This window comes from Lynx rufus, unplaced genomic scaffold (genome assembly GCF_022079265.1).
Source record: "Lynx rufus isolate CCGP_SWC_20201006 ecotype Redwood Valley unplaced genomic scaffold, mLynRuf1.p SCAF_6, whole genome shotgun sequence".
Classification (NCBI taxonomy): domain Eukaryota; kingdom Metazoa; phylum Chordata; class Mammalia; order Carnivora; family Felidae; genus Lynx; species Lynx rufus.
The window spans coordinates 83,843,449-83,856,690 of record NW_025814878.1 but is presented as its reverse complement, the minus strand read 5'-3'; the positions used below and the strand labels follow the sequence as shown (position 1 = coordinate 83,856,690).

General features: G+C 35.7%; 1 protein-coding gene across 1 annotated transcript in view; it reads left to right on the top strand.

Moving 5' to 3' along the window:
• Window positions 1–13,242, top strand: part of ADGRB3 (adhesion G protein-coupled receptor B3) — a 732,350-nt gene that overhangs the window by 353,435 nt on the left and 365,673 nt on the right. The window lies entirely within an intron of this gene.

Below are 13,242 nucleotides of genomic sequence, written 5' to 3'. Positions count from 1 at the left end.
TATCTTTTAAAAGATAATTATGTCAGGAAATGTAGAAGTTCCCCATTATTACATATTCCATTGTATTGAATAATCAGAACTGCTATGTTTTTACCTTGTCAACCAGTGAAGTTGATAGTTACAAAAGGGAAAATCCTCCTGTAATTTCAATTTAATGTAGCACACCCTTTGAGAAGTTACCTTTGTGTGCCAGGCAAGAAGCAAGAAATTACAGGGGACACATAGATGAATAAGAAACTGCAAGCCCTTTAGGTGTTTATGGTCTGGTATAATAGATAAGAACACAAACACTAATATTATATGATAAAGCAAGATTACTTCTATGAGGCTTGAAAGCAGAGATCATATCATGATTGCAGTTATCTGAAAAGAATTCAGGAAGGAGAAAGGAAAAATAACAATTTTACAAAAGGATTTGGGGAGAACATTTGAAGTTATAGAAGAGCCTGAGTCAGGGAGCAAAGGCAGGATCCATGGACTTTCTTTTAGAAATGGTGAGTAGTTCAGTCTCATTAGTGTTAGGAACCTGCAGCACTAGTGGAACAGTAGGAAGACCAAACTAACACTTCATAGATCGTACTGAGTTTTGTATAAACTATAAGCAAGAATGTATTTGCAAATATTGCATTGTATCTGGGCTCAAAAGAAAGATGGGGAAATCCTTAGATACCAGAAGTTTAGAAAAGAAAAGTCAAACTAGAGCTCTACAGGAGAGTTGATGATTCAATGACCTATAAGTATTTCAGATTATATGTGAGTCCCAGGTGCTGGAGGCTAAGATTCTAAAGCCCTCTTGGAGATACTGATACAACCCCCTGCACACAAGCAGTGATGCTATACCTATCCCCTTGCAGTGACCTGGCACTATTTTGACTGCTCTGGCCTCACAGACTAGAAAAACTGTAGGTCTAGGATGTGTCTAAGAAATATTTAGTTTATACAAGGTTTTAGAAGTAAGAGGAAACAAATCACTTTTCACAAACTGAAATTTCTAGTCTGAGCTATAAACAGAAGGAATTAATATGAAAATTAGCATAAAATGGTTCAGCATCATTGAATTGCCTCAGACCACCACCCTAAAAGAAACATACTCAAAACTAGTTTGTAACAACTCTTTCACAAAGAAGCAACTTGGGCTCCCAAACAATAAATGCATCTCACTGAATATGAGTTGACAATAATGAGAAATATCACTGGGAGAATCAGCAAATCAGGACCATTAGCAATGAAAGTAAAGAAGTAAAAATAGTAGAAAATATAGAAGAACAGATAACTTTGTTTAAACTAATTTAAGAGATTAAAAAAAAAGAACAGAAAACACAGTTAAGGAATGGAAGAAAATGAAAAAGATTAAATAGAACTTCTATAAGTGGAAAATATTGTCATTAAAATTACAGAAGAGACTAGGCAACTAGACACAATTGAAGAAAGAATTAGTAATCTGGAATTTAGACCCAGAAAAAGGTCACTCAGAAGCCAAAACAGATAATGAAAAATATAAAAGAGAACTTAGAAAAATAAATAATAGAATGAGAAAGTTTAGTGTGCACTTAATAGAAATGTATATAATGTAATAGAAATAAATTCCAGAATGAAAACACAAAAAGTTATGGGAGAGGCGGCATTCTATGAGTTAGCTTATAAAAATTTTTTAAAGTTGAAGGCTGATAAGATACTCAGATTGAAAAAAGTCATGAATAAATAAAAGCAAATCCAAATAAATATAATCCGCATTATACTAAGACAAAAAGAAAAAATTTAAAGCTACCACCCACACAAAAATAGTGGTAATTTACAAAAGATCAGCACACAAAAATAGTGGTAATTTACAAAAGATCAACTATTTAAATGACAAGAGACTTTGCACTTGCAACAAATAGGGCACTAAAATCACGTTATGAAAATGCTATGGGGAAAATCAAAACATCCTTATCTAAAAGATCTATTGAAAGTGAATACAACTTTAAAAAAAGTAAGACTAAGATTGAATTACCATTCACAGAACCCTACCAAAATACTCATGTAAAGATTAGAAAACAAGGAAAATACACTCTGAAGAGGCTAATTCAAGAAACAATGGTTAAGAAGCAATTGTGAATAAATAGACTGGTTAAAAAGTATTACTAGTTTAAAAAATCAATAATAATAATAATAATAATAATAATAATAAATAGTAATTTGAGGAATCCAAAAGCAAAGTGGATTAAATTACTAAGCACCAATAGAAATGAAATATTAAGACTTGAAAAAATCACTAACAATAGAAATAATGGGAGAATAGTGTTGGGATGGATACAATAAGATAAAGAGATAAAATATTAGAATTATAGGTTAGGGTTTGGATGGCCTTGCAAGTCGAACAATGTTGAATGTATTTGATTTTGTTTGTGTTTTGAGCAGAGAGGTGACATGTTCAAGATGAGAAAGTAGGATAGGTTAGCATGGGGAGACTGAGTGATATAAGTTGGGAGACTATTGTAATGAGTGTGATGGGAAGTACTGAAGATCTGGACCAGCATGAATCTCTTGCCTATAGGTAAAAAGGATGGATATGAGGGACGCCTGGATGGCTCAGTTGGTTAAGCTTCCAACTTTGTCTGGGGTCACGATCTCCTGGTTCATGAGTTGGAGCCCCACGTCGGGCTCTGTGCTGACAGTTCAGAGTCTGGAGCCTGCTTCGGGTTCTTTGTCTCCCTCTCTCTCTCTCTGCCCCTCCCCTGTTCATACTCTGTCTCTCTCTGTCTCAAAAATAAACACTAAAAATTTTTTTTAAAAGAAGGATGGATATGAGAAACAATACATAGTATTTAGAGGACTTAGAAATTGAAGATGGGAAGATAAGAAGGGATAGCAGTCCCTGACTATATATTTTTATATTCTATCTTTGTATTAATCCATCATAACAACCATGTAATGACATTTGCTTCTTTTCACAGACAAATCCAATAATCCTCAGGAAGTGACAAATAATTTGTTCACTGGCCTATGTAGTAAATAGTAGAACCACAATTTAAATCCAGGTTTTATGACTCCAGCTATTCTTTAAACTTAATATACTAGTAAGATTTCCAGAGACAATGCTTAGTAGGTAATTGTTGAGTTTAACGTGTAACTCAAAGAGTTGTGCGTTTCAAGTCAGATTTGAGACTTCTGATTTTGATTTTGAAGAGAAACACAAAGAAGACATAATTGAAAGGAAAGTAGCAGTATTTAAATAAGGTATGCTATGTCAGGCTATATTTTTGAGAGAGGAAAAGATTGAGGAGGATTGGATGGAATCCAGAATCATAGAGATAACCATAGTGTTCAGTCATAAAATCATAGAGATAAAAACAAAAGAGGAGGTGGAGTGCAAATAAAGGACAGTTTTAAATACAGAACAAGTAAGGTGAGCAAACCCAATCTGAACTCTACTGCTTCATGATCCAGGAAAGAGAAAAACAGTCCAGCAGATAAACATGGATTGGTTAATCTAGAAATAGATAGCAAAAGAGGCGGCAGAAGGTAAGGAGAGACACTTCCACAGTGCACTTGTATTGTGAAAGGAAGATCAAGAACTTGGAATTGTTTTTCAACTAAATATGTTCTGAATGGAAATCTGCCTTATCTGAACATTCTTTATACCCTTTATAAATGCTACCAACAGTCTACACTCACGTATACAAATATTACAAGGTATTATGTGCCGGGTGCTTTTCACTGACAATGCCAGGAAGGATACTAATTAGTGCCAATTGTGAGAGCTGGTGGTATGATTTGGGCACCTGTCTGCAAAGAGCTGGACTGAGAACAATTCATTCTACATAAGCCTGCTAAGCAGCTGTCAGATGGCAATGACGTTAATTTACTACCGACTTTTGCTGCATTTGATGCTGACCCAGACATGAAAGACTGCCTTCCCTATCTCTGATTAGTTGAACCATCCATTACCTTCTGTACTATTTTTATTGCAAATAGAATACATGTCTAAATGTTGTATTCCTAAAATTTAAGTCAGTGTTATGATTTTTTTGTTTGAATGGAAGGATATGTTAGATGTGTACCAGTAAAATCTCTCACAGACATAGGTCGGGGTTGCCAAAATAATAGACACAGAGCTGATCTGAAGTAGTTAGATGATGTTTACCTTGGCAACCGTTGCTACATTCTATTCCTAATGGAGAACATTCAAGTCCTCTGCAGCTTTGAGTATCACAGCTGTGATTTGCACTGCCAGTACAAAACTGAAGACTGAGTTTTATGACTTTTTTTTTTTAGGTAGACCCTATTAATTTCATTTCTCTTCACAATTTTCCTCACACTCTACCTATTTAACAGGACACTTTTCAGGCCAGAAACTGCACTGTTTCTTTAAGTCAAAAAAAATTGGTTTATTTCATGCTATTTGATACCAATGTTTTCTATGTTTTCAGTGTTTTCCATGTTGATAAACAAACTAGGACAGCTTTCAAGTGTGCCTAACTTAATCCTCTGATCTAACAGAAACGTAAAAGGAAATTAACTTATTCATTCCTTTAATTCATTTGCTCAATATACTGAGTTAAGTCCTCTAGGCGCAGGAAATATAACACTAAAAAAATAGACAACACCTCTTTCTTCATAAGGCTTATATTCTAATGGAAAAGGCAGGAAAACAAATAAGCCAAGAGATAGATGTACAATGGCTGGTAAGCTTGAGCACAGTGAAGAAGGGTAAGTTGGCTGAGAATAAGAGGGAAACTATTTTACGTGGAAAGTCAGGTAAAACTTCTCTGAGGAAATGACAACAAACAAACACCACGCGCCCACACACGCACGCACACACACACGCACGCTCAAAACATATGTGGTTCTCTGTGGGGAGACTATTCCAGGCCAAAGGTACAGCAAGTTCAAAGGCGCTGAGGCAGACATTTACTTAATATTGTTGAGGAAACTGAAAAATACCAGAGTGATTAGAGCACAGTGAAGAAGGGGAAAATGTTGAAAGCCTCCAGGGCTTTCACATAGGGCACACAGACTGATGAAACAAGCTTTCCTGTTTGAAGTAACTTGTGCTATCTTAGGCTTGTGTGGGTTCATTTGAAGTTAGTAAATAAATAAATAAATAAAAAGAAATTTTAACTCTTAGATATATTTTCAAATCTTAAAAGAGACATGGTAAACTGAGTCTTTATTGGATCAAATTACATAAATAATAAGTTGAAATGTTTAAATAAAAATCTAGGCAGCTCTGGTTCCAAAGGCCCTTCCAGTATATTACAACCCGAAGGTACAGTTAGGACATCATAACTGAATGCACTCTTAACAAACTTTCACTGTAATATATTCTAAGACTGTAAATAAGGCACGGAACCTACCCTCAAGGTCCAGAAAGACTAGTGAGGCAGAAAGACATATAGGCAACTTATTATAATTCAGTGTGATACGAGCGATATATGTGTAAGATAAGAGAGCACAGAGAATGCTGTGCCTCTGTTTAGAAATTTAGAAGAGCCAGGAATAAATCTTAGTGGTGTATAAACATAGGTTAGTGTAAGGGAAGAGAGTGGAATATCCATTGCAAAAATAGGAAGTATGAAACACATGACCTGAACAGAAAATTGCAAGTAGTTATCAATGACAGGACTAGAGTTCAACCTGGTGGTACACATCTTCTTGACAAGCCAGCTGCCTTCTACTCTGAGGGTCAGTGGCCCACGCTGTGTCTGTACCATGGTTAAATATGTTAATGTCACTCCACAGCAAGGCACTTGGAGATTTAAGAGATATGCAAGGGCTAGATCATTGGTTGATGGCTGCCACTGAGGGAAGATGGGGAGAGTAATGAAAGATTAAAAGAGGAAGAAATAAAATGCCTAAATATGTTTTTTACCATAACACAGCGTAAATAGAGTATGTCTCTGGAGATATTTATTTTATCAAAATACTTTTAGACAAAGTATTAGAGCCTAAAGAAAAGGTTCTGAAGTGTCAAGATGATTTGTTACATACTTTTTTTTAGAAAATTCATAACTTTTGGATTAGTTCAGATTGATTGCATACTTTAAAACATTTGTTGGCATATATCTTAATGGGAAATTGATAATTATAGTTATTATGTATTAACCTTTCTATTTCAATACTTTCTGGTGTGTTCTTTATTATTTCATACCCTTTTGATAATTTAATTTTATCACAAATGTAGCAATAGGATGATAAAGATTGACCTTTTTATAAACAAGTAAAAGTATAATAGATCATTGCTATCTCTTTACCCTTTCTTACTGTGCCATTTTTCCACATTGTAAGATGCTATTCTTCCCTTGAACTGTGAGATAAACAAATATGAAAATTGGTGGCATATTTCCCTAGCCATCAATTTAAGCCTTGCCTCTTACTAGTTCATTCTGCTGCTGAAGATCCAGCTGAGAGATTTTTTTTTGGTTGTTTTATTATTATCTATCTATTTATTTAGATTTTTATTCTGAAGGAGAGAGTGCAAGCAGGGGAGGGGTAGAGAGAGAGAGGGAAGGAAAAAGAATCCCAAGCAGGATCAGCACTGTCAGCACAGAGGCTGATGTGGGGCTCATTCCCACAAACTGTGACATCATGGCCTGAGCTGATATCAAGAGTTGGACCCTTAACTGACTGAGCCACCCAGATGGCCCTGTTTATTTATTTTAAAAATAAAGCTAAAGTAATCTAGCTTCCATCCATGTCACTGAACATCTCTAAAGTTTAGAGACAACTTCTTAAGCTAAAATGTCCTCATTGAAACTTTTTTTAGTTTCATTTAGCATTATTTCATTCAGCATTATACTCTCTTGATCCATCCAGGTTGTCACTGATGGCAAGATTTAATTCTTCTTTATGACTAATAGTCCATTGTATAAATATACCACATCTTCTTGATCTGTTCATCTATCAGTGGACGTGGGATGCTTCCATAATTTGGCTATTGAAAATAATGTTGCAATAAACATAGAGATGCATATATCTTTTTGAATAATAGTGTTTTCATATTCTTTGGGTAAATCTCCAGTAGTGGAATTACTGATCATAGGGTATTTCTATTTTAATTTTTTTTGAGCACACTCCACACTATTGTCCACAGTGGCTGCAGCAGTTTGCATTCCCACCAACAGTGCACCAGTGTTCTTCTTTCTCCACATCCTCACCAGTACTTGTTTCTTGTATTTTTGATTTTAGCCATTCTGACAGCGTGAGGTGATATCTCATTGTGGTTTTGATTTGCATTTCCCTGATGATTAGTGATGTTGGTATCTTTTCATGGTATGTTGGCCATATATATGTAAGTCTTGAATGTCTGCTCATGCCTTCAGCCCATTTTTAATTGGGTTGTTAGTGGTTTTTTTGTTGTTTAGCTGCTTAAATTCTTTCACCCTTTATCAGATATGTCATTTGCAAATATCTTCTCCCATTCACTAGATTGTATATTAATTAGTATTAATTAGTACATTATTAGTTTGTTTCCTTTGCTGTGCAGAAGTTGTTGGGGGTTGTTTGTTTGTTTGTTTGTTGGTATAGTCCCAATAGTTTATTTTTGATTTTGTTTCCCTTGCTTCAAGAAACATATGTAGAAAAAAGTTGCTACATCTGATGTCAGAGAAATTCCTGCCTTTGATCTCTTCTATGATCTTTATGGTTTCAGGTATCACATTTAGGTCTTTAATGCATTTTGAGTTCATTTTTGTGTATGGTATAAGAAAGTATCCCCATTTCATTCTTTTGCATGTAGCTGTCCAGTTTTCCCAGCACCATTTTTGAAGAGGCTGTCTTTTCCTCATTGCATATTCTTGCCTCTTTTGTCAAAGAGTAATCATGAGTTTATTCTGGACTCTCTATTCTGTTCCATTGATCTATGTGTCTGTTTTTGTTCCAGTACCATACTGTTTTGATTACTAAAGCTTTGTACTGTATCTTGAAATCTGGGAACGTGATACCTCCGATTTTGTTCTTCTGTTTCAAGATTGCTTTGGCTATTTGTGGTTACATAAAAAGTTTAGGATTATTTGTTCTAGTCTCTGAAAAAAATCATGTTGGTATGTTGATAGGGATTGCATTAAATGTGTAGATTGCTTGGGTAATATAGACATTTTAACAATATTGGTTCTTCCAGTCCGTGAGTATGGAATATCTTTCCATTTGTTTTATAGTTTTCAGACGATAGGTTTTTTACCTCCTTGGTGAAGTTTATTCCTAGGTATTTTATTATTTTTGGTGCAATTGTAAATGGGATTCTTTCTTAGGTTCTCTTTCTGCCCCTTCATTATTAGTGTATAGAAATGTAGTGCATTTCTGTATATTGATTATGTATCCTGTGACCTCACTGAATTCAGTTCTAGTAGTTTTTGTTGGAGTCTTTAGGGTTTTCTATATGTAGTATCATGTCATCTGCAAACAGTGAAAGTTTTACCTCTTTCTTACCAATTTTTATGCCTTTTATTTCTTTTTTCTTGTCTGATTCCCGTGATTAGGACTTCCAGTATTATGTTGAATAAAAGTGGTGAGAGTGAATATCCTTGTCTTGTTCCTAACCTTAGAGGAAAAGCTCTAAATTATTTACCATTAAGTATGATGTTAGCTGTGGGTTTCTCGTATATGGCCTTTATTATTTTGAGGTATGTCCCCTTAAACATACGTAGTTGTGGGTTTTTATCATGAATGAATGTTGTACTTTGTTAAAAGCTATTTCTGCATCCATTGAGATGATCATACATTTTTTTCCTTTATTTTATTGATGTGATTTATCAATATCAATCAATGTGATGTTGATTGATTTGTGAATACTGAGCCACGTGTGCATCCCTGGACTAAATCCCACTTGATCCCACTTGAACCACTTGAATTATTCTTTTTAATGTATTGTTGTATTTGGCCAGTTAATGTTTTGTTGAGAATTTTTGCATCTATGTCCATCAGAGATAATGACCCATAGTTCTCTTTTTTTGCGGTGTCTTTATTTGGTTTCAGTATTAGACTAATTCCAGCCTCATAGAATGAATTTGGAAGCTTTCCTACCTCTTCCATTGTTTTGGAATAGTTTGAAAACAATAGGTATTAACTCTTCTTTAAATATTTGATAGCATTCACCTGTAAAGTCATCTGGTTCAGGACTTGTGTTTGTTTGAGTTTCATTGCTGGTAATTGCTCTGTTCAAATTTTCTATTTCTTCTTGATTCAGTTTTAGGAGTTTATATGTTTCTATGAATTTATCTATTTCTTCTAGGTTGTCCAATTTGTTGACATATAATTTCTGTAATATTCTCTTATAATCCTTTGTGTTTCTATGATGTCAGTTTTTATTTCTCCTCTTTCATTTATGATTTTATTAAGTTCTCTCTTTTTTTTTAATGAGTATGCTGAAAAGTTTATCAATTTTGTTGATCTTTCCAAGAACAAGCTCCTAGTGTCATTGATTTGTTCTATTTTTTTTCCTCTTTTAAGTTTCTAGTTTGTTTATTTCCACTCTAATCTTTATTATTTCCTTCTTTCTTCTGGGTTGGGGTTTTGTTTGTTCTTTTTTTTTTTTTTCAAGATTCATTAGGTGTAAAGTTAGATTGTTTAATTGAGCTTTTTCTTGCTTCTTGAGGCCTGTATTGCTTTAAACTTTCCTCCTAGACCTGATTTTGGACCATTTTGTTTTCATTTTCATTGTCTCCATCTTTTTTTTTCCTCCTCTTTGGTTTCTTGGTTGGCCCATTCATTGTTTAGTAGCATGTTATTTAACCTGTATTTGTGTTTCTTCAGATTTTTCTTGTGGTTGATTCCTATTTCTATAGCATTGTGATCAGAAAAGATGCATGGTATGACTTTGATCTTTTTTAATTTGTTGAGACTTGTTTTGTGACCTAATAGGTAATCTCTTTTGGAATGTTCCATGTGCATGTGACTGTATATTCTGCTGTTTTAGGATGGAATGTTCTGAATATATCTGTTAGGTCAATCAGGTCCAATGTATCATTACAAGCCACTGTTTCCTTGTTGATCTTCTGCTTGGATAATCTGTCCATTGATGCAAGAGGATATTAAAGTCCCCTACTTTTATTGTATTATTATCAATTATTTCCTTTATATGATTTTAGCTGCTTTATGTATTTTGGTGTTTCTATGTGGAGTACAATATTTACAATTATTATATATATATTCTTGTTGAACTATTCCCTTTATCATTATATAGTGTTCTTCTTTGTCTCTTGTTACAGTCTTTGTTTAAAGTCTATTTTCTCTGACATAAATATTGCTACCCTGGCTTTCTTTTCAATGCCGTTTGCAGAAAAAATGTTTTTCCATTCTTTCACATTCAATCTGCATGTGTCTTTATGTCTGAAATTAACCTCTTATTGGAAGCATATATATGGACCTTGCTTTTTTTTATCCATTCCATCACCCTATGTCTTTTGATTGGAGCATTTAGTCCATTTTCATTCAAAGTGATTATTGACAGGTGTGTACTTATTGCCATTTTGTTACTTGTTTTATAGTTGTTTATGTAGTTCTTTTCTGTTCTCTCTAGCTCCTTTCTCTTAGAGTTGGATAGCTTTCTCTAGCGATATACTTGGATTCCTTTCTTTTTTACATATTTATTACTGGTTTTTGATTTGTGGTTACCATTAGGTTTGTATATAGCATCTTCTACATATAGCAGTTTCTGTTAAGTGAACTTAAGTTAACTTAAATTTGAACTAATTCTTTACTCCTCTTCCTCTGTTTTATGTGCATGATGTCATACTTTATATCCTTTTATTTTGTGAATCCCTTGAGTTATTTTTATAGATATATTTATTTTGGCTGCTTTTATATTTCCTACTTTTCTTTTTTTTTTTTTTTTTTCAACGTTTATTTATTTTTGGGACAGAGAGAGACAGAGCATGAACGGGGGAGGGGCAGAGAGAGAGGGAGACACAGAATCGGAAACAGGCTCCAGGCTCTGAGCCATCAGCCCAGAGCCTGACGCGGGGCTCGAACTCCCGGACCGCGAGATCGTGACCTGGCTGAAGTCGGACGCTTAACCGACTGCGCCACCCAGGCGCCCCTATTTCCTACTTTTCTTACTGCTCCTTATGGTCTTTTATTTCCACTCAAAGTCCCCTTTAACATTTCATGTTGTTTTGGTTGCATGGTCATGAATACCTTTAACTTCTGTTTGTCTGGAAAACTTTTTATCTCTCCTTCTATTCTGATTGACAGGTTTTATGGATGGCATATTCTTGGCTGCTGGTTTGTTTTGTTTTGTTTTGTTTTGTTTGTTTTTTGGGTTTTTTTTCTTCAGCACCTTGGTATATCATGCATTCCCTTCTGGCCTACAAACTTTCTGCTGAAAAGTCAGCGTATAACCTTATGATGTTTCCCTTGTATGTAACTTTTCGTTTCTCTTGCTGCTTTTAAAATTCTCTCTTTATCACTACTTTTTGCCATTTTAATTACTATGTGTCTTGGTGTGGACCTCCATGGGTTGATTTTGTTGGGGAGTCTCTGTACCCCATGGATCTAGATTTTGGTTACCTTCCCCAGATTTGGGAAGTTTTCAGCTATTATTTTTTCAAATAAATATTCTGCCTCCATTTCCTCTCTCTTTTCCTTCTGGGATCCCTATAATGTGAATGTTATTATGCTTGATGATGTGACTGAGTTCCCTAAGTTTATTTTCATTTTTTTTTCTCTTTCCTATTCAGTCTTTCTCCTCCAGGTCACTAATCCATTCTTCTGCTTCCTCTAGTCTACTATTTATTCCATCTTTTGTATTTTTTTTATTTCATTACTGAGTTCTTCATCTCTGATTGGTTCTTTTTTATGTTTTCTGTTTCTTTGTTAAGGATCTCAATGAGATTCTCCACTCTTTTCTCAAGTCCCATGAGTAACTTTATGACCATTACTTTAAATTGTCTATCAGCATATTCCTTATCTCCATTTCATTTAGGTCTCTTGCTATGATTCTGTCCTGTTATTTCTTTTGAGACATATTTCCCTATCTCTTCATTTTCTCTAACTCTCTGTGTCTGTTTCTATGTACTGGGAAAGTTAACTACTTCTGTTCTTTGAAAGTAGTGGCCTATGTATAAGAGGTCATATTACAAGGTCCCCTGTTCACCAGAACTTGGTGCTTCAGGTGTATCTCCTATATGTGTTGTGTGCATCCTACTGTTGTAGTTGAGCCACTTTTGCCTCAGTCCCATAGTCTGCAATGGCTCTCTTGCCTGTTGTGGGCAGGGTTTGATCCCTGTGTTGTTAGTTGACCACTCTGAGACTGCCTTGGGCTTAAGTTGATTCAGGCCAGGCATTTGCCAGAGATGCAGTAGTACCAAAATAAAGGAGAATGTGGGAGGAGGCATGTGGTGCCAGCAAGGTTCAAATGGGAGGGAACCTACAGCTGCTGGGGACCAAGGCAGGCTGGGTTGGAGGGGGTACATGTGCAGAAGTGCACAGGTGGAATGCCTGGTCTCAGGAAGGTTTGTGTGGTTCTGCTATGGGAGGAGAGCTGGACTGGAGTCCTGGCTAGAGGTAGAGTGTCTGCAAGAGAATGCATTGGCATGGTGCACTGTTAGCAAGTTGGGCAGTGAGTGTTGTTGGCCTGGAGCTGTTTCCTAAAGGTGGCTGTATACTTATGCTGGAAGGCATGGGAGGGAAATGGAGCATTCCAGCTCCTTTGTTCCTGGAGAAGTCTACCAATTATCTCTACCCCTCCAGCACAAGCTCTGAGGTTAGTATACAAATTTTCCTCCCGTAAACCCCAGGTGTTTTTCAGACTGCTGCTTCTCTGCTGTATCTCTGCGGGGCTGTTTGTTGTGTTGTCTCTTTAAGGGAAGGAATTCAGTTTCCTCTCACCCTCCTGGCTCTCCTACTTATTTACAGTTCCAAGTTTTAAGCACTGCTGATTGTAAGAACTCACGAAATTCAATATTTGGCCTTCTGGTTTTCAAAGCCAAATGTTATGGGGATTTATCTTCCCTGTGCATGCTCCCTGGTATGACAGTCTCTTCTCCCTCTTCTTCAACTGCAGCTCCTTTCCTCCCATGTACAGTCCTGTGTCTTGATCTTTCCCATCCTCTTTGATGTAGCCTCTTCTCTACATTTAGCTGTGGAAAGTTTGTTCTGCCAGTGTTTGGGTCATTTTCTGGGTTATTTACACTGATGTGGGTGTTAGCTAGTTGTATCCAAATGACAAGGTGAACTTAGGGCCTTCCTACTCCACCATCTTACCTGGAAGTTTGAAAAATGGATGTTTTGAACTGTTTATGATCTCCTGTCTTTGATCACACC